This window comes from Lissotriton vulgaris, unplaced genomic scaffold, assembly GCF_964263255.1.
Source record: "Lissotriton vulgaris unplaced genomic scaffold, aLisVul1.2 SCAFFOLD_871, whole genome shotgun sequence".
Classification (NCBI taxonomy): Eukaryota; Metazoa; Chordata; class Amphibia; order Caudata; family Salamandridae; genus Lissotriton; species Lissotriton vulgaris.
The window spans coordinates 409269-428217 of record NW_028245531.1 but is presented as its reverse complement, the minus strand read 5'-3'; the positions used below and the strand labels follow the sequence as shown (position 1 = coordinate 428217).

At 49.0% G+C, this 18949-nt stretch overlaps 2 protein-coding genes across 3 annotated transcripts in view; one reads left to right on the top strand and one right to left on the bottom strand.

Moving 5' to 3' along the window:
- The window catches only part of LOC147666376 (5'-3' DNA helicase ZGRF1-like), a gene marked incomplete at its 3' end in the record, with an annotated part of 444183 nt that extends 436189 nt beyond the window's left edge, over positions 1-7994 (bottom strand). The window contains exon 1 of the mRNA XM_086949098.1: positions 7806-7994. The remainder of the gene's footprint in view (positions 1-7805) is intronic.
- Positions 7995-8100: 106 nt separating this feature from the next.
- The window catches only part of LOC147666375 (la-related protein 7-like), a 203588-nt gene continuing 192739 nt past the window's right edge, over positions 8101-18949 (top strand). For both annotated transcript variants that reach the window (XM_086949097.1, XM_086949096.1), the window contains exon 1: positions 8101-8209. The gene's annotated coding sequence lies outside the window, so the exon portion shown is untranslated. The remainder of the gene's footprint in view (positions 8210-18949) is intronic.

Here is an 18949-nt window from a genome sequence, read left to right as displayed (position 1 = left end):
AGGGCGACAGATAGATAGATAGAGTGAGGGCGATAGATAGATAGAGTGAGGGCGATAGATAGATAGATATATAGAGTGAGGGCGATAGATAGATAGAGTGAGGGCGATAGATAGATAGAGTGAGGGCGATAGATAGATAGAGTGAGGGCGATAGATAGATAGAGTGAGGGAGATAGATAGATAGATAGACGTCGACGACACCCAGCTAATCCTCTCCCTCACCAACGACCCCGCCACTGCCAGAACCAGCCTACACGAAGGGATAAAAGACGTCGCCGAATGGATGAAGAACAGCCACCTGAAATGAACTCAGACAAGACGGAAGTCCTCATCCTGGGATCATTGCCCTCCGCCTGGGACGACTCCTGGTGGCCCCATGCCCTGGGCACCACCCCCAAACCAACGGACCATGCACGCAACCTGGGCTTCATCCTGGACTCCTCCCTCTCGATGACCAGACAAGTCAACGCCGACTCGTCATCATGCTTCAACACCCTGCTCATGCTCCGTAGGATCTTCCGCTGGATCCCCACCGAAACCAGGAAGACGGTCACCCAGGCACTCGTCACCAGCCGACTGGACTACGGTAACACCCTCTATGCCGGAACCACAGCCAAACTTCAGAAGAGACTCCAGCGCATCCAGAACGCCTCTGCACGACTCGTCCTGGACATCCCCCGACACAGACATCTCCGGCCACCTGAGAGACCTGCACTGGCTCCCCGTCAGCAAGAGGATCACGTTCAGACTGCTCACCCACGCACACAAGGTCCTCCACGACCTGGGCTCCAAGTACCTCAACAACCCCCTGACCTTCTACGCACCCACCCGCCAGCTACGATCGACCAGCCTCACCCTCGCTGCCGTACCACGCATCCGCAAAGCAATCGCTGGGGGAAGATCCTTCTCCTACCTGGTAGCCAAGACATGGAACTCCCTCCCGATTCACCTCCGGCTGACACAGGATTATCTCTCCTTCAGGAAGCTCCTCAAGACCTGGCTCTTCGAGCAGTAACGGACCACCCCCCCAGCGCCTTGAGACCCTTCGGGTGAGTAGCGCGCTATACAAATGCCCATGATGGATTAATAGATAGATAGATAGATAGATAGATAGATAGATAGATAGATAGATAGATAGATAGATAGATAGATAGATAGATAGATAGATAGATAGATAGATAGATAGATAGATAGATTGAGGGCGATAGATAGAGTGAGGGCGATAGAGAGATAGAGTGAGGGTGATAGATAGATAGAGAGATAGAGTGAGGGCGATAGATAGAGTGAGAGCGATAGACAGATAGATAGATAGATAGATAGATAGATAGATAGATAGATAGATAGATAGATAGATAGAGAGATAGAGAGATAGAGTGAGGGCGATAGATAGAGAGATAGAGTGAGGGCGATAGATAGAGAGATAGAGTGAGGGCTAGATCGATGTGCTGATCTGCTGCCCTCTTCCACCCTGCCTCCTTCTTTAACTCCCTGTTCTCTTCTCCTGTGCTGATCTGCTGCTCTCTTCCACCCCACCTCCTTCTTTAACTCCCTGTTCTCTTCTCCTGTGCTGATCTGCTGCCCTCTTCCACCCTGCCTCCTTCTTTAACTCCCTGTTCTCTTTTGCTGTGCTGATCTGCTGCTCTCTTCCACGCCGCCTCCTTCTTTAACTCCCTGTTCTCTTCTCCTGTGCTAATCTGCAGCTCTCTTCCACCCGCCTCCTTCTTTAACTCCAGGTTATCTTTTCCTGTGCTGATCTGCTGCTCTCGTCCACCCCAACTCCTTCTCTAACTCCCTGTTTTCTTCTCCTGTGCTAATATGTTGTTCTCCTCCACCCACTTCCTTCCTCAACTCCCTGTTCTCTTCTCCTGTGCTGATATGCTGCTCTCTTCCACCCGCCTCATTCTTTAAATCTCTTTTTTCTCCTGTGCTGATCTGCTGTTCCCTTCTACCACCTCCTTCTCTAACTCCCTGTTCTCTTCTCACATGCTGATCTGCTGTTCTCTTCCTCCCGCCTCATTCTCCAACTCCCTGTTCTCTTCTCCTGTGCTAATCTGCTGCTCTCTTCCACCCACTTCCTTCTTTAACTCACTGTTCTCTTCTGCTGTGCTGATCTGTTCCTCTCTTCTACCCACCTCCTTCTCTAACTCCCTGTTCTCTTCTCTTCACACGTGCTGATCTGCTGCTCTCTTCCACTCTGCCTCCTTCTCAAACTCCCTGTTCTCTTCTCCTGTGCTGATCTGCTGCTCTCTTCCACCCGCCTCCTTCTTTATCTCCCTGTTCTCTTCTCCTGCGCTGATCTGCTGCCCTCTTCCACTCACCTCATTCTCTAACTCCTTGTTGCCTTCTCCTGTGATGATCTTTTTGCTCTTTTCCATCTGCCTCCTTTTCTAACTCCCTTTTCTCTTCTCCGGTGCTGATCTGCTGTTCTCTTTCACCCGCCTCCTTCTCTAACTCCCTGTTCTCTTCTCCTGTACTGATCTGCTGTTCTTTTCCACTGCCTCCTTCTGTAACTCCCGGTTCTCTTCTCCTGTGCCGATCTGCTGTTCTCTTCCGCCCCGCCTCCTTCTTTAACTCCCTGTTCTCTTCTCCTGTGCTGACCTGCTGCTCTCATCCACCCACCCCCTTCTTTAACTCCCTGTTCTCTTCTCTGGTGCTGATCTGCTGTTCTCTTCCACCCGCCTCCTTCTCTAACTCCCTGTTCTCTTCTCTTCTCCTGTGCTGATCTGTTGCTCTATTCCACCCGCCTCCTTCTTTAGCTCCCTGTTCTCTTCTCCTGTGCTGATCTGCTGCCCTCTTCCACTCACCTCCTTCTCTAACTCCCTGTTCTCTTCTGCTGATCTGCTGCTCTCTTCCACCCTGCCTCCTTCTTTAACTCCCTGTTCTCTTCTGATGATCTGCTGCTCTCTTCCACCCACCTCCTTCTCTAACTCCATGTTCTCTTCTCTTCTCCCGAGCTGATCTGCTGCTCTCTTCCACACGCCTTCTTCTCTAGCTCCCTGTTCTCTTTTGCTGTGCTGATCTGCTGCTCTCTTCCACCCGCCTCCTTCTTTAACTATCTGGTCTCTTCTCCTGTGCTGATCTGCTGCTCTCATCCACCCCACCTCCTTCTTTAACACCCTTGTCTCTTCTCTTCTCCTGTGCTTAACTGCTGTTCTCTTCCACCCGCCTCCTTCTTTAACTCCATGTTACCTTTCCCTGTGCTGATCTGCTGCTCTCCTCCACCCCAACTCCTTCTCTAACTCCCTGTTCCCTTCTCCTGTGCTAATATGTTGTTCTCCTCCACCCGCTTCCTTCCTTAACTCCCTGTTCTCTTCTCCTGTGCTGATCTTCTGCTCTCTTTCACCCACCTCCTTCTTTAACTTCATGTTCTCTTCACCTGTGCTGATCTGCTGCTCTCTTCTACCCCGCCTCCTTCTTTAACTCTGTTTTTTCTCCTGTGCTGATCTGCTGTTCCCTTCCATCACCTCCTTCTCTCTTGCAGATCTGCTGTTCTCTTCCTCCCACCTCATTCTCGAACTCCCTGTTCTCTTGTCCTGTGATGATCTTTCTGCTATTTTCCATCCGCCTCCTTCTCTAACTCCCTGTTCTCTTCTCCTGTGCTGAACTGCTGTTCTCTTCCACCCACTTCCTTCCTTAACTCCCTGTTCTCTTCTCCTGTGCTGATCTGCTGCTCTCTTTCACCCCTCCTCCTTCTTTAACTCTGTTCTTTTCTCCTGTGCTGATCTGCAGTTCTCTTCCACCTGCCTCCTTCTTTCACTCCCTATTCTCTTCTCCTGTGCTGATCTGCTGCTCTCTTCCACCCCACCTCCTTCTTTAACTCCCTGTTCTCTTCTCCTGTGCTGATCTGCTACTCTCTTCCACCCGCCTCCTTCTTTAACTCCCTGTTCTGTTCTCCCGTGCTGATCTGCTGCTCTCTTCCACCCGCCCCTTCTCTAACTCCCTATTCTCTTCACCTGTGCTGATCTGCTCTTCTCTTCCACCCGCATCATTCTCTAACTCCTTGTTGCCTTCTCCTGTGATGATCTTTTTGCTCTTTTCCATCTGCCTCCTTTTCTAACTCCCTTTTCTCTTCTCCGGTGCTGATCTGCTGTTCTCTTCCACCCGCCTCCTTCTATAACTCCCTGTTCTCTTCTCTTCTCCTTTGCTGATCTGTTGCTTTCTTCCACCCAGCCTCCTTCTCTAGCTGCCTGTTCTCTTCATCTGTGCCGATCTGCTGTTCTCTTCCACCCTCCTTCTTCTTTAACTCCCTGTTCTATTCTCCTGTGCTGATCTGCTGCTCTCTCCCACCCACCTCCTTCTCTAATTCCCTGTTCTATTCTCTTCTACCGTACTGATCTGCTGCTCTCTTCCGCCGCCTCCTTCTCTAGCTCCCTGTTCTATTCTCCTGTGCTAATATGCTGTTCTCTTCCACCCGCCTCTTTATCTAACTCCCTGTTCTCTTCTCCTGTGCTGATCTGCTGCCCTCTTCCACCGCCTCCTTCTTTAACTCCCTGTTCTGTTCTCCCATGCTGATCTGCTGCTCTCTTCTACCCGCCCCCTTCTCCAACTCCCTGTTCTCTTCTCCCGTGCTGATCTGCTGTTCTCTTCCACCCCACCTCCTTCTCTACCTCCCTGTTCTGTTCTCCCGTGCTTTTCTGCTGCTCTCTTCCACCCCACCTCCTTCTTTAACTCCCTGTTCTCTTCTGCTGTGCTAATCTGCTGCTCTCTTCCACCCGTTCCTTCTCTAACTCCCTGTTCTCTTTTGCTGTGCTGATCTGCTGCTCCCTTCCACCCACCTCCTTCTCTAATTCCTTGTTCTCTTCTCTTCTCCCGTACTGATCTGCTGCTCTCTTCCACCGCCTCCTTCTCTAGCTCCCTGTTCTCTTCTCATGCGCCAATCTGCTGTTCTCTTCCACCCGCCTCCTTCTTTAACTCCCTGTTCTATTCTCCTGTGCTAATATGCTGTTCTCTTCCACCCGCCTCTTTATCTAACTCCCTGTTCTCTTCTCCTGTGCTGATCTGCTGCTCTCTTCCACCGCCTCCTTCATTAACTCCCTGTTCTCTTCTCCTGTGCTAATCTGCTGTTCTCTTCCACCCGCCTCTTTCTCTAACTCCCTGTTCTCTTCTCCTGTGCCAATCTGCTGTTCTCTTCCACTCGCCTCCTTCTTTAACTCCCTGTTCTCTTATCTTCTCCTGTGCTTATCTGCTGCTCTCTTCCAACCGCCTCTTTCTCTAACTCCATGTTCTCTTCTCCTGTGCTGATCTGCTGCTCTCTTCCACATACATCCTTCTCTAACCGCACACACACATACATACAACCACGCACACACACACACATACAACCACACACACACACACATACAACCACACACACACACACATACAACCACACACACACACACACAACCACACACACACACACACAACCACACACATACAACCACACACACACACAACCACACACACACACATACAACCACACACAATCTCACACACACACACAACCACACACACACAATCACACCCAACCACACACACACACCCAACCACACAAACAATCCCATACACAACCACACACACATCACCACACACACAACCACACACACACAACCACACACACAACCACACACACACAACCACCCTCAACCACACACACATACAACCACACACACCCACACGCACACAACCACACACACACACAACCACACACATCTATCGCCCACACTCTATCGCCCTCACTCTATTACCCTCACTCTATCTATCCCCCTTACTCTATCTGCCTCACTCTATCTATCGCCCTCACTCTATCTATCACCCTCACTCTGTCTATCTATCTATCGCCCTCACTCTGTCTATCTATCGCCCTAACTTTGTCTATCTATCGCCCTCACTCTGTCTATCTATCACCCTCACTCTATCTATCGCCCTCAATCTATCTATCGCCCTCAATCTATCTATCGCCCTCAATCTATCTATCGCCCTCAATCTATCTATTGCCCTCAATCTATCTATTGCCCTCAATCTATCTATTGCCCTCACTCTCGCCCTCTATCTATCTTTCGCCCTACCTATCTCCCTCACTCTGTCTATCTATCGCCCTCACTCTATCTGTCTATCTATCGCCCTCACTCTGTCTATCTATCGCCCTCACTCTCTCTATCGCACTGACTATCGCCATCATTCTAGCTATCGATCGCCCTCACTCTGTCTATCTATCTATCACCGTCACTATATCTATCTATCTATCTATCTATCTATCTATCGCCCTCACTCTATTTATCTATCTTTCGCCCTCCCTCTATCTATTTATCGCACCACCACAGCATCACTCAGGGGCACCACAGCATCCCTCAGGGGCACCACAACATCACTATACGCTACCACAGCATCACTCGTCACCTCCACAACATCACTCCGCGCCACCACAGCATCAATCTGTGCAACCATTCAACAACTGGTTCAAATATGTTCTCTCAATGTTTCAAGCTTTATTACAAATGTCACAAAAAGATGTTAATATTTCACTTCTGTTCTTGGATTTTCGTCACAATAAAATACACTGAACATAATCTTCATAAAAGTTATTTGCAAAAGTTTAAGCTATTACCATTATAAATTACAATAACTTTTATGTAAGTATTAATTATTTAAAAAGATTAAAAACCATTGTTATTTGTAATATCAATACATCTAAGTCACGTAAATACAAAACATGTTGCAACACAAATGCTATAGGTGTCACATTTGCAAAAGTTAAAAGTGTTGGCATTGTAAATGACAAAGCTATTAATTTCGCTATTTTCAAAACCAATACATAAATAAAAAATGTGTCATTTACAAGACCAATAGCTCAAACGTTCATAATGCGAGACCTATTGCATTGCAAATGATTGTTCTTTATTATCATATATGTGAGCACCTCCAAATACACAAATTCAGCATTTCTGCTATACATAAAACTATTGTGGTTGATTTAATAGACTAAACGTCTGCATTGATAGCATGGTATTTAAAGTAGTAGTTTTTAATTTGATTTCCAACCTGTGAGTTGGCTACCCATTAATTGGTCCTTATTGGGTAGCCAACATGAGAATTGTTTTGTAGTTGCATTTATATGAGCTCTTACTATCCCAGAAGAGGTGTCAAAGCCCTTTTCGGCGAGTAGCACGCTACTCCGATACCCATAGTCACCCTAGTTCCTCAGTGCGATGAGACAGAGTGATGAGAAAGGTCCAATGCCTCAATCATGGGTGTGGGTAAACAACATAAATAAATAAAAAATTAACAGATTGGGCCATGGTGCTTCCGCTGCAACAAAACGTAAACATGAGTAATTGCAGAAATATAACTAGTTACATGCAGTTACAAACTTTGCTCTACTCGCAGTGAAGTGTTACACACAGGAACATTCAAAACAAGAAAATTTCACACATAAGCTAACTTAAAACTTGGACGCTACGAATCATTTCAACGTAATGACTGGGAAAAGGGCACGTTGGTTGGACTAAAGCATAATGAATTTATGAAGATTATCAGCAAGTAACGTGAGCAGTACGCCAGGTGACGCACATATGGGCTCACTGAAAATAGTCCTCGCACATAATGACACAGACCAAATAGATTGGCAGGAGCCATTCAAGTTTCCCGCGCGCACACGTAGGTATAATGAATACTTGGCAGTGGCACCTGAATAAGAATAGTAAGGATGAAGGCCTAAGTAAGTGATGATATCGGATGTCTCGAAAACGGATATACTAAGTGTTGTTTACACCATCGCTCACAGTTACGTTTACCCGTGATGCCAAATGCTACACCTACTAACTTACCAATTACGGCTTTCCGGCAACACGCTCTATGAATGTAGATTTCAGTAGCCTCGGCCGACTTGCATAGTGACGGCACTGTCATACAGCAAAATAGCCTTGGGTAAGGTTCATTTAGGGGTTTGGGGGACACGCTCGCGCTTCAAAGTTGAGTCCCGCCACTATAGTGCATTTAAAAATACTTCCTGCTCCAAGATGGCACCCACGAAAATGGTGTTTGAGGTACTCTTTTCCCGTTCCAAAATGACACCCAGCGATTGTCCAAACACTAAGGAAGCTCGTATTTCCTATCCAATATGGCAACCGAGCGACGCTGGCACAGACGTCCAGTGACGTCACCTGTTCGCGCAGCGAGTAAGGCTATTAGCCTGCTACCCAGAGCGGTTTGCAGTCAGTGACCTGGACAGGTACGAGAGCAATAAATACGTTCTTACAACTGAATAATATGCTGTTCAAGCTTTAAAACGGCGGTCATGTGTTAATGCTGGTGGCGTGTATACTGGTGTTTTAATTTTTCTCAGAGTGCATGAAATCGAGGTGTTAATGCATGTGTACCATGTGGATACCGATGAGAATTAGTACTTGGGAGACTGCCGCTTACTGGCGTCTCCGTAGTAGGAGACGCCAGTAAGTAAGAGACGGAGAGAATGCCCAATGCTCACTTTGCAGTTTTGGGTTATTCAGACTGTTAGCCTACGAGTTTCATCCTTTAATGCCTTATGATTTGTCTGACGGGCGTATGTGTGCGCGGAGTCCTCATCCTTCAGTATTTATCTTCCAATTAGTATAATCGGGACCATGGGATTAATGCGGCAGGGGAGTACCAAATTCTCCGGCAAGGTTGACTACATAATGCGGAATAAAAAGGCAAAGTATGCTGTAAAATGCAGCACATTTTTTAAAAGTATTTCATTATTTTATCATTTTTACACTTGGTAAATTAAATACTGTCTAGGCAAATAATTTGCTTCACTCGTACCAAGCTTTCAACCCTTTACTATTTGGTTGAACGCAAAATGTTCACCACTTTCAACAGTAATAACAAAACAGTGTCCAAAGCAGTGAACACACAAGATGTTCAGATTCCAGATGTTGGTTTCTTAACAGGATTGTTATTAAAAAAAAAATTCAAAGTACAATAGCTGGCGCGTTTCGTCTCTGCGGAGACTTCTTCAGGGCTTAATCAAGTCACAAAGAACGCTTTCAAAGATGATGAGTGTTCCAACAGAATGTCATGGTTTCCATGTTCCGACTACATATTTATAGTGTGCATTACCAGGATTGAGGCTCGATAACCAACAGCGTGTAGGCTTGTCAGTACTATATCATCTTTGAAAAAGTTCTTTGTGACTTGATTAAGCCCTGAAGAAGTCTCCACAGAGACGAAACGCGTCAGCTATGGTCCTTTAAATTAAAAAAAAAAAATCAACCAAGAACAATCCTGTTAAGAAACCAACATCTGGAATCTGAACATCTTGTTGTATGCTCACTGCTTTGGACACTGTTTTGTTATAACTGTTGAAAGTGCTAAACCTTTTGCGTTTAATGTTGTTAAAGGGATTTTTTCCAGAGTAAGGAGCATAGAGGGGAGTGCTCCTTGGTTATTTGCACTATTACGTTACATTTAGACACACTCTGTTTGTCAGGTGCGGATTTCTATAGCCTCTACCCTCAATCAATTTGCACTTCACTATTTGGTTGAAATACAGAAATAAGCAACTGAAAGACAACCAGTTTACCTTTTTGAAGCGTCTTCCACTGCATGTGAACACCCAGTAACATTTGTAGTAACTTTTCATCTGCAGGAGGCGATGGATTATGTGGTAAATCCATAATAATTTTTAAAAAGCTGCAGTCACAGAATTGTATAATTTCTATGGCCCTACATATAATGTGGAGTTGGACTCGCTGTCTAGTGCATGTGTCTGATCCAATGGGAACAGAGTATGGTGCACCAGGTCGAACTGAGTGGGAGATCTGTGTTCCGCTTTTGACTCAAAAAGTTGGCGTGCATATAGTTAAAACTGTATGAAATGTGCATTTTTTCCACGTTACAGGCCTCGTTTTTAGCAAAATATCACTATCATTTTTTGCAAAACAGTATCACAATGATGATCGCCCCATTGATTAATTTCACTTCAAGTATGCTCCAGGTTACTCTCTCCCCCTCCTTCTTTAAATCAATAGATAAAGCCATTTCCGACTTACTGGGGAAAGACAAGAAACCACGAATCTGCATTAAAATTCTGAAGAAGAATAAACTCTCTGGAGGAATAAACCTTCCGGATTGTCCCCAGTATCAAAAGGTATTTTTGATTTCACAGGGCGCATGGTGGCTCCGATCGCAGGAGATCTTTTCTTCCCCACGGCGTACCATAGAATCTGAACTAATCTACCCTATGACTCTCCTCCTCCCTCACAACGCACAATCTGTCAAAACTCCTCTTGGAAGACTCCAGATGTATCATAACAGACACGGTTGCCTCTCCAATTGCTAGACAAACGATGAGCTCCTTGCACATATGGTTGCACCATAGCCTCCCTATGGCATAACTGTGCAATCAAGCTAGAGGGAAAACAATCTACTGAGAAACATGGGCTAGTAAAGGTATTAACTCGGTAAATGACCTGGGCTCACACGCAAACACCACCACATTCTCATCTGTGTAGTGGAAATTCGGTCTCCCAAACATAGACTTCTATAGATTCCTGAAATTGAAAGGCACATTGAGCAGGTGGAAGTCTTCACGCCATACAACCTACCGGAATTCCTGTGAAAACTTAGAAGTGAGGGCCAAACCACCTCATGTGTATACAAACTCCAGGACATACCCAACACCCTTACACTGTGACTCTTTACCCCCTTTACTGACAAAACAAGGAGTAATAAGTGCAGTCCCCCTTTTTGGCAAAAAGCTCACCAGCTCTAGCACAGTCAAGGTTCTCGTCAATTCACAACATTTACTGGACCACCTCCAGGCTACATAAACTTGGGTTAAGAGATTCTAACTTAAGCTGGAGATGCGAGGAAGCCATATGTGACCTACAACACATGTTCCTTAACTGCAAAATGTCTCACCCTCTGTTGTCGAGTATACAATCATTGATACAGACAATCTCAGGGTCAGCAATAGAAATTGACTTTTTAATGACAGCCCTGGGAATCCATGCTAAACCCCTCGCCCCTAAAATTACTGGGAACACTGCTTTACTAGTGGATTTTATTATCTCATTGGATCCAAGACAATACTCGCATTTTGGAAAGTGACATCCCCAAGCTGCTTTGATAAATAGTGGAACCTAGCGTTCTCGATCCGTGGCGGGGTGAGGGGAGGGGAGGGAGCGAGAGAGAACATACTATGCAAAAAAATACACACCTCCTCCGGATCCAGATGCTTTTAAGACGCCCTAGACAAACACAAGAAACAAACTACCCGGAACTCGCCTCAAAGACTTCCTCTGAGCAAAGGATTTGTAAAGGTGACTTTCCCTTCTGTTTGGTCACACACATCTGGATGATGGTACCTCTGGTAAAAAGTGCAAGCCCAATGCAGTGTTTCTGTGGGCGGGAGGCCACCAGGTGTTGTCCTATGTGGAGGGGGTGAAGACTTCCGTTTTCTCCGCATTGAGCTGCAGGCAGCTGTTGCTCATCCAGGTTGCGATAGCTTTCATCCCTTCTTGGGAATTGCGCCTGGTGATATCGGGTTCCTTGGTAAGGGAGAGGATGAACTGGGTGTCTTCGGTGTAGGACACAATGTTGAGAGATGAGATAAACAAGGACCCTCTGGGTAGTAGTAAGGTACAGACTCCTAGAGCAGGGTAACAAAGTATGTGAGTAAAATATCCTAGGCCATCCACTGAATAAGTGAACAATTAACCAGACCCAGTAGTGTAAGGAACAATCAAAGATAAAATTATATAAAAAACGTGTTTTTAATTAGCATAATAAAAATCATATAGAAACTGAAAGGAGGTCAGACTATATGATAAGCAAAAACAAATGTCATAAAAAGCTTTATGACATTTGTTTTTGCGTATCATATAGTCTGACCTCCTTTCAGTTTCTATATGATTTTTATTATGCTAATTAAAAACACGTTTTTTATATAATTTTATCTTTGATTGTTCCTTACACTACTGGGTCTGGTTAATTGTTCACTTATTCAGTGGATGGCCTAGGATATTTTACTCACATACCCTGGACACAATGTTGAGTCCATGGTTTCTGACAATTGGCAAGGGGGGCCATGTAGACATTGAAGAGTGTGGGGCTGAGGGAGGATCTTTGGGGTGCTCTTCATCTGCTCTCTGTCGGTTCTGAGAGGAAGGCCAGGAGTCTTATTCTCTGTGTTCTGCCTGAGGGGAAAGATTGTATCCAGTCTAATGCTACTCCTTGGATTCCGGCAACGTGCAGCCTGGTGGCGGTGGGAGATGGTGTCAAAGGCAGCTGATAGGTCCAGGAGGATGAGGGCTGCCGTGTGGCCTTGGTTCGGGGATAATGAGGGCTGCCGTGTGGCCTTAGTCGAGGAGGGCACGGATGTTGTCGGAGGCGGCAATAAGAGCAGTCTTGGTGCTGTGGAATCCGGATTGAGAGGTGTCTAGGATGCTGTTGGTTTCTATGAAGTGTGCTAGCTAGGTGTTGACGGACTTTTCTTGAGATCCATCAGGTCTGCGGAGGGCTTCTTTAGGAGGGGGGTGACTTTGGCGCTTTCAAGTCGGAGAGTGTGGCTGTCTTGAGGGAGCACTTGATAGTTTGGTGTAGCTCGGCGCTTTGTAGTCGTAGTGTGCTTCCTGGGTTTTGCTGTTTCTCCACTTCTTCTCCAGTTGTCAGCAGGAGTGCTTGGATTCGCAGAGATCCATGGTGAACCAGTTGGCTTTCTTGTTGTGACGTCTCGTGGTGTTCTGGAGGGGGGCGAGGGTGTTGGCGATTTATTGGTGGAGGTTGCTTGCCACTGTGTTCCAGCATCTGCTTGGGGGGCACATTGTGCACTTGATAGCGATGGGTTTCGTGAAGGAGAAGTGGATGCAGTGGTGGTCTGTCCAGAGCAGTTCTATGGTGTGGCTGAAGCGAATGTTGTTTCCTCCAGCGGAGATGGGGTTGAGTGTGTGTCCTGCTGTATGAGTGGGGGTGGAGACAAGTTGCTTCAACCCTATTGTGGTGAGGTTTTCCTGGATGGGGTGGTGTTGGGATCTCAGCGGTTGTCCAGGTGGAAGTTCATGCCTCTGAGAAGTATGTAGTCCGTCGAGGTGAGTGAGTGCATGGGGTGCGACATTGTCTGCATTGACGTTGGTGAAAAGGGTGCGGGGTCCAGGAGTTCTGTAGGCGAGTTTCCGTTGTTCTGGGGTTGGGCTGGATCTGGATGTGTTTTCAATGGGGGGGGGGGGGCGAGGCGTTGTCCGAGTTGGTGGTTGTGAGTCGGAGGGTGCTCTTGTGGATGATGGCGAGGCCTCCTCATGAACAGTTGGGACTGTCTTTCCTCAGGATCTTGTATTTGTCTGGGATGGCGGTTGCGATGCTGAGTGCGGAGCTGTCGTTGGTCCAGGTCTCGGTTAGGAAGGCGGCGGCGGGCTCGTGAGTGTTGAGGAGGTCCCAGATTTCTATGGCATGTCTGTGCAGGGAGCATACGTTGTGGAGGATGCATCTCAGTAGCTTGTGTGTGGTAGCGTCTCCATGTTGGGGGTAGCTGCCTGGGTCTGTAGGTGGGTGAAGGTGTGGCGGCAGTGTTGGCTGGAGTTTGGGCTTTGGGTGTTGCTCGGCGTCGAGAGCTGGCAGTTGTTGCATCCGTGGTTGAGTGTGTGGAGAGTGCTAGGGTCATACCGGCGGGGGGTAGAGGAACTAGGATCCCTGGCGCGGGTTATGTTATGTTATGTTATTTTGTGTCTTTTATAGCGCTCGGCTACTCAAGAGTGTCCCGGTGCTGGTCACGGATGGGTGCAGACGAGCACTGGTACGTTCAGAGTCTGGTATAATTAGAGAGGTGGCATAATCAGACCCTAGGTAGATTACAACCCCTGACATAAAATGAGCCATGGCATAATTAGAGAAGCTATTTTCAGATCTTTTATATAATAAGAGTATTGTCATAAACTGTCGCCTCACTGCATGGCTCCAAATCGAGCAAATGTATTTTTGACCTGCCAAGTAGATTTCTGAAGCATCTTGTAATTTAGACAAGTAGAGATTTTAATGGATTTCACACCCTCAGCTGCTCTGCCCTGATAACACCAGCTAAATAAGCTGGTTCTTGTGATGTAATGAATGTTGGCATCAGTAGATGGACTAGAAAATTAGCAGGCGGTCATGGGCTTTCCATATCCCATAGGGGCTTTCGGGATAGAACTTGCTTAATGTCCTACCTGTGCCATCTCCAGATTACTCACAGGTGGGTGACTTCTGCAGCTATTGTCATAGAATAAAGTTCTTGGGTGGCCCTGTTTATAGAGCACGAAGACCAGATAAGAGGTGGGGTAATGGCCGAGTCACAAATGAAGTGCCTCTGTGCTTGTGTTTCTGTTTGAAGGATGGAGTAATTTTTAAAGATTCACTGACAATTAATGAAGTATGTTTGAGTTAACCGGGTTATTGAGTCTATTTTCAGGTCGCAAGTGTAAGAAGAGAAAAGGTCTAGGGTGTTCAGGTACAGAAGCACAGATTCATAATTTAACCAGCATTGACAAGGCCAATAGGTGTGGTGGTGTCTTTGGCAAGTCTTATTTTGTCCTGTCAAAGTTAGTGCATAAACTCATTGTTGGGAAAGCAGCCAGGCAGTCAATCTATAAAATAATAATTGGCTAAAGCCAGAAATAGTTTTCGGTTGCAAAAAAGCATACATTTCTATATTAGTCAATGACGCTAGAGAGAACTGTTTGCGTGTGGAAGTGCTCTCGCGAAAACTGTACCTGACAATGAGCCCTAATCAGGGAAAAACTGTCCCCCGTTGCTTGTGTTCTGTTTTAGGGAGGACCGGACCTGGCAATTCGGGCTGGACTGTTCCCATTGGAACAGGGGCAAGACAGATTTGCACACAGCTGGGTTCAAAGGGAGGTAGCATGTTCTGCAGAACAATGATGGACTCTGATACAGCTTTAGTATTTACTAGTGGCTTAGATTAATTTAAGTGTTCTATCCATCACTTTTTTGTATTCTTCCTTACTCAAAGGGAAATCAACCAGTGGCCAAAGTGTGATAACCCAGAGCGTGACCTGTTCTCAGGACACTCCTGCGCCGCACGGCCACCAGCTGTAGCGTGTGCTACTCCCTCCCGCTGCCGCCCTCAGCCTCGCTGAGCCCGCCCTGTGGACCCCACCCCCCCCCGCTGTAATTCTCGTCCTTTGTCGCCTTGCTGCCGTTTTTCTGTTGGTTTACTGTTGTTTACTGTACTTTTGTGCCCCGTCCTTTGGTTTATTGTGTTTTTTCCCCCTGCGCCGGTCACCTTGCTCTGCTCCTGTGACCCCCGCCCCGCTCCCCGCTGCCGTGCTCGCGGCCACGCCCCCTTTGCCTTCTGTGCCCTCCCCGCTGCCAGCTGCTCCTCCCTCCCTCCCACTTCGCCATAAATGGCGACCGCGCGTACGCGCAGCGGGCGCGCCAAAGGTAAGCCCGTCTGTGCTGGACCACGCCAGGACCCCTGGCCCCCGCGCTCACCAGCCCACCCGCCGGACCTACGACTCCACCGAACTCAACACACTCAATACCGGCCGAACCCCGGGATGCTACCGTGCCACCCCGAGACGAACCCACGGACCCTTCAGCTGCCCCTCCTGCAAGTTCACCTGCATCCGGGCCTGTACCACACCAGCTCCCACCAAGCCGAGCACCAACAGCAACCACCTGAAGTGCATCCTGCTCAACACTCGCTCCGTCCACAGACACGCCGTCGAACTCTGGAACCTCCTCGACACCGCATCTCCAGACGTTGCCTTCCTCACGGAAACCTGGATGAACGCCTCCTCAGCACCCGACATCGCCATCCCGGACGGGTACAAGATCACCCGGAGGAACCGCGGCAACCAGACCGGAGGAGGCATCGCCATCATCCACAGGAACACCATCCGCATCACGACAAACACCAACGACACCCTGACAACCGCCGAGCACCTGCACTTCCAGATCCACACCAACCCCAAAACCAGCCTCAGAGGCACTCTCATCTACAGACCCCCGGGACCACGCACACAATTCAGCGAAGACATCGCCGACTTCATCAGCCCGCACGCCCTCCCCTCCGCTGACTACATCCTACTCGGGGACCTTAACTTCCACCTGGAGAACAACAACGACCGCAACACCACCACCCTACTGGACAACCTCGCCAACCTCAGTGTCAAGCAGCTGGTGACCACCCCCACTCACTACGCCGGACACACACTCGACCCCCGTCTTCTCTTCCAGCAAGGACATCGTCTTCAGCCACGCCACTGGACTCCACTGGACGGATCACAGCTGCATCCACTTCAGCTTCAGAAAAACAACGGTCCACCAGCACCAGATTGCACGCAGAAGCTGGAACAAGATCACAGCCGACCAGCTCGCCGCATCCCTGAGCCAGCACCCCTCCACCAGCTCAGCGAACCCCAGCCAGGCCGCCGACAACCTCACGAAGTGGATCAGCAGCTGCGCAGACGACCTCGCCCCACTGAGGACCCCGCCTAGCAGACCCGGCAGCAAGAAAGCACCATGGTTCACCGACGAATTCAAGAGCTCCAAGAAGAACTGCCGAGCCCTCGAGAGAGCCTGGCGCAGAGACCCTACACCAGACAACATGACGACCCTCAAGCTCGCCACCCAAAAACACCATCAACTGATCCACGCCGCCAAGAAAACTGCATTCAAGGAACGACTGGACAACAACGCACACAACAGCAAGGAACTCTTCAACATTGTTAAAGAGCTCTCCAACCCCAACGCCAGAAACAACGACATCACCCCATCTCAAGACCTCTGCAACTCCCTCGCCTCCTACTTCCACAACAAGATCGCCGACATTCACAACCGCTTCAGCACCCAACCAACGCTCCCCACGACCGCAACCACACCCCCCACCACCACCCTCCGCGCCTGGACCCCGATCAGCACCGAAGACACCATCCGCACGATGAACACCATCCACTCCGGATCGCCAACCGACCCCTGCCCCCACCACGTCTTCAACAAAGCCGACGCTGTCATCGCACCCCACCTGCTGGACATCATCAACACCTCCTTCGACACCGCTACCTTCCCTGAGAGCTGGAAGCACGCCGAACTCAGCGCTCTACTGAAGAAACCATCAGCGGACCCCACCGAACTCAAAAACTACCGCCCCATCTCCCTCCTCCCGTTTCCGGCCAAAGTCATCGAGAAGACCGTCAACAAGCAGCTGGCCGCCTTCCTCGAGACGAATGGATCCCTCGACCTCTCGCAGTCTGGCTTCCGGGCCAACCACAGCACCGAGACCGCCCTCATCGCTGCCACCGATGACATCCGAGCCCTGCTCGACAACGGAGAAACAGCGGCCCTCATCCTCCTGGACCTCTCAGCGGCATTCAACACTGTCTGCCACCGCACCCTAGTGCAGCGCCTCAGCAACGTCGGAATCCAGGAGAAGGCACTGGAGTGGGTCATCTCCTTCCTCGCCGAAAGGACACAGAGAGTCCGCCTTCCCCCGTTCAGATCAGAAGCCACCGAAGTCATCTGCGGCGTTCCTCAGGGCTCATCGCTCAGCCCCACCCTCTTCAATGTCTACATGAGCCCCCTTGCGTCCATCGCACGCCAACACAACCTCAACATCATCTCCTACGCCGACGACACTCAGCTGATCCTCTCCCTCCCCAACGACCCCACCACTGCCAGAGCCAACCTACACGAAGGGATGACAGACGTAGCCGAGTGGATGACGACCAGCCACCTGAAACTGAACTCAGACAAGACGGAAGTTCTCATCCTGGGCTCCTCACCCTCCGCCTGGGACGACTTCTGGTGCCCCCCCCCCCCGCCCTGGGCAGCGCACCCAAACCGACAGACCACGCACGCAACCTGGGCTTCATCCTGGACACCTCCCTCTCCATGACCAGACAAGTCAACGCCGTCTCCTCGTCTTGCTTCAATATCCTGCGCATGCTACGTAAGATCTTCCGGTGGATCCCCACCGAGACCAGGAAGACGGTCACCCAGGCCCTCGTCACCAGCCGACTGGACTACGGCAACGCCCTCTACGCCGGAACCACCGCCAAGCTCCAGAAGAGACTTCAGCGGATCCAGAACGCCTCAGCAAGACTCATCCTCGACATCCCCCGACACAGCCACATCTCCGGACACCTGAGAGACCTGCACTGGCTCCCGGTCAACAAGAGAATCACCTTCCGCCTCCTCACCCACGCTCACAAAGCCCTACACAACCAAGGCCCAAGATACCTCAACAGCCGCCTCAAATTCTACACTCCCAACCGCCAGCTTCGATCGACCAGCCACGCCCTCGCCGCCGTCCCCCGCATCCGAAGAGCCACAACAGGTGGAAGGTCCTTCTCCTACCTGGCCGCCAAGACTTGGAACTCCCTCCCGACCCACCTCCGCCTGACCCAAGACCATCTCGCCTTCAGGAAGCAGCTCAAGACCTGGCTGTTTGAGCAGTAGCGAACCCCCCCTCCCCAGCGCCTTTAGACCCTCCGGGTGAGTAGTGCGCTATATAAATGTTCTGATTGATTGATTGATACCTGTGGCCTCTATGAATGTGAAAGCACCGCATGGGCGCTAATTAACATAACAACAAAAAAATAAGTAAGTATGCGCTGCTGATATAGTTAAAGTGGACCGCGCTGCTAAAATAAATAAATAAATAATCGCTCCCTCTCCAGTTAAAGCGGACCGCCATTAGTAAATAAAATAAAAGCGTGCTGAGAGGTAGTGGATGGAATTGTGACAGATCATTAAATAAAATAGTGCTCAGTGCCAAGATAAAGCAGATCGTGTAACAAGACAAGTAAAAAGTCCAGTCGTTTTGTGAGGTAACAAATGCAGACAAGGCGTTACCAAGGAGGGACTAATTAGCCTAATAATGAATCGAAAACCAGCATTTACAAAGGACAATTACAAATACGGGCGGAAAGTGTGCGAGGCTTCAAGTCCATACTTCACTACTGCATGCCCGCAGCGGCGCATGCGCTTCCCAGGC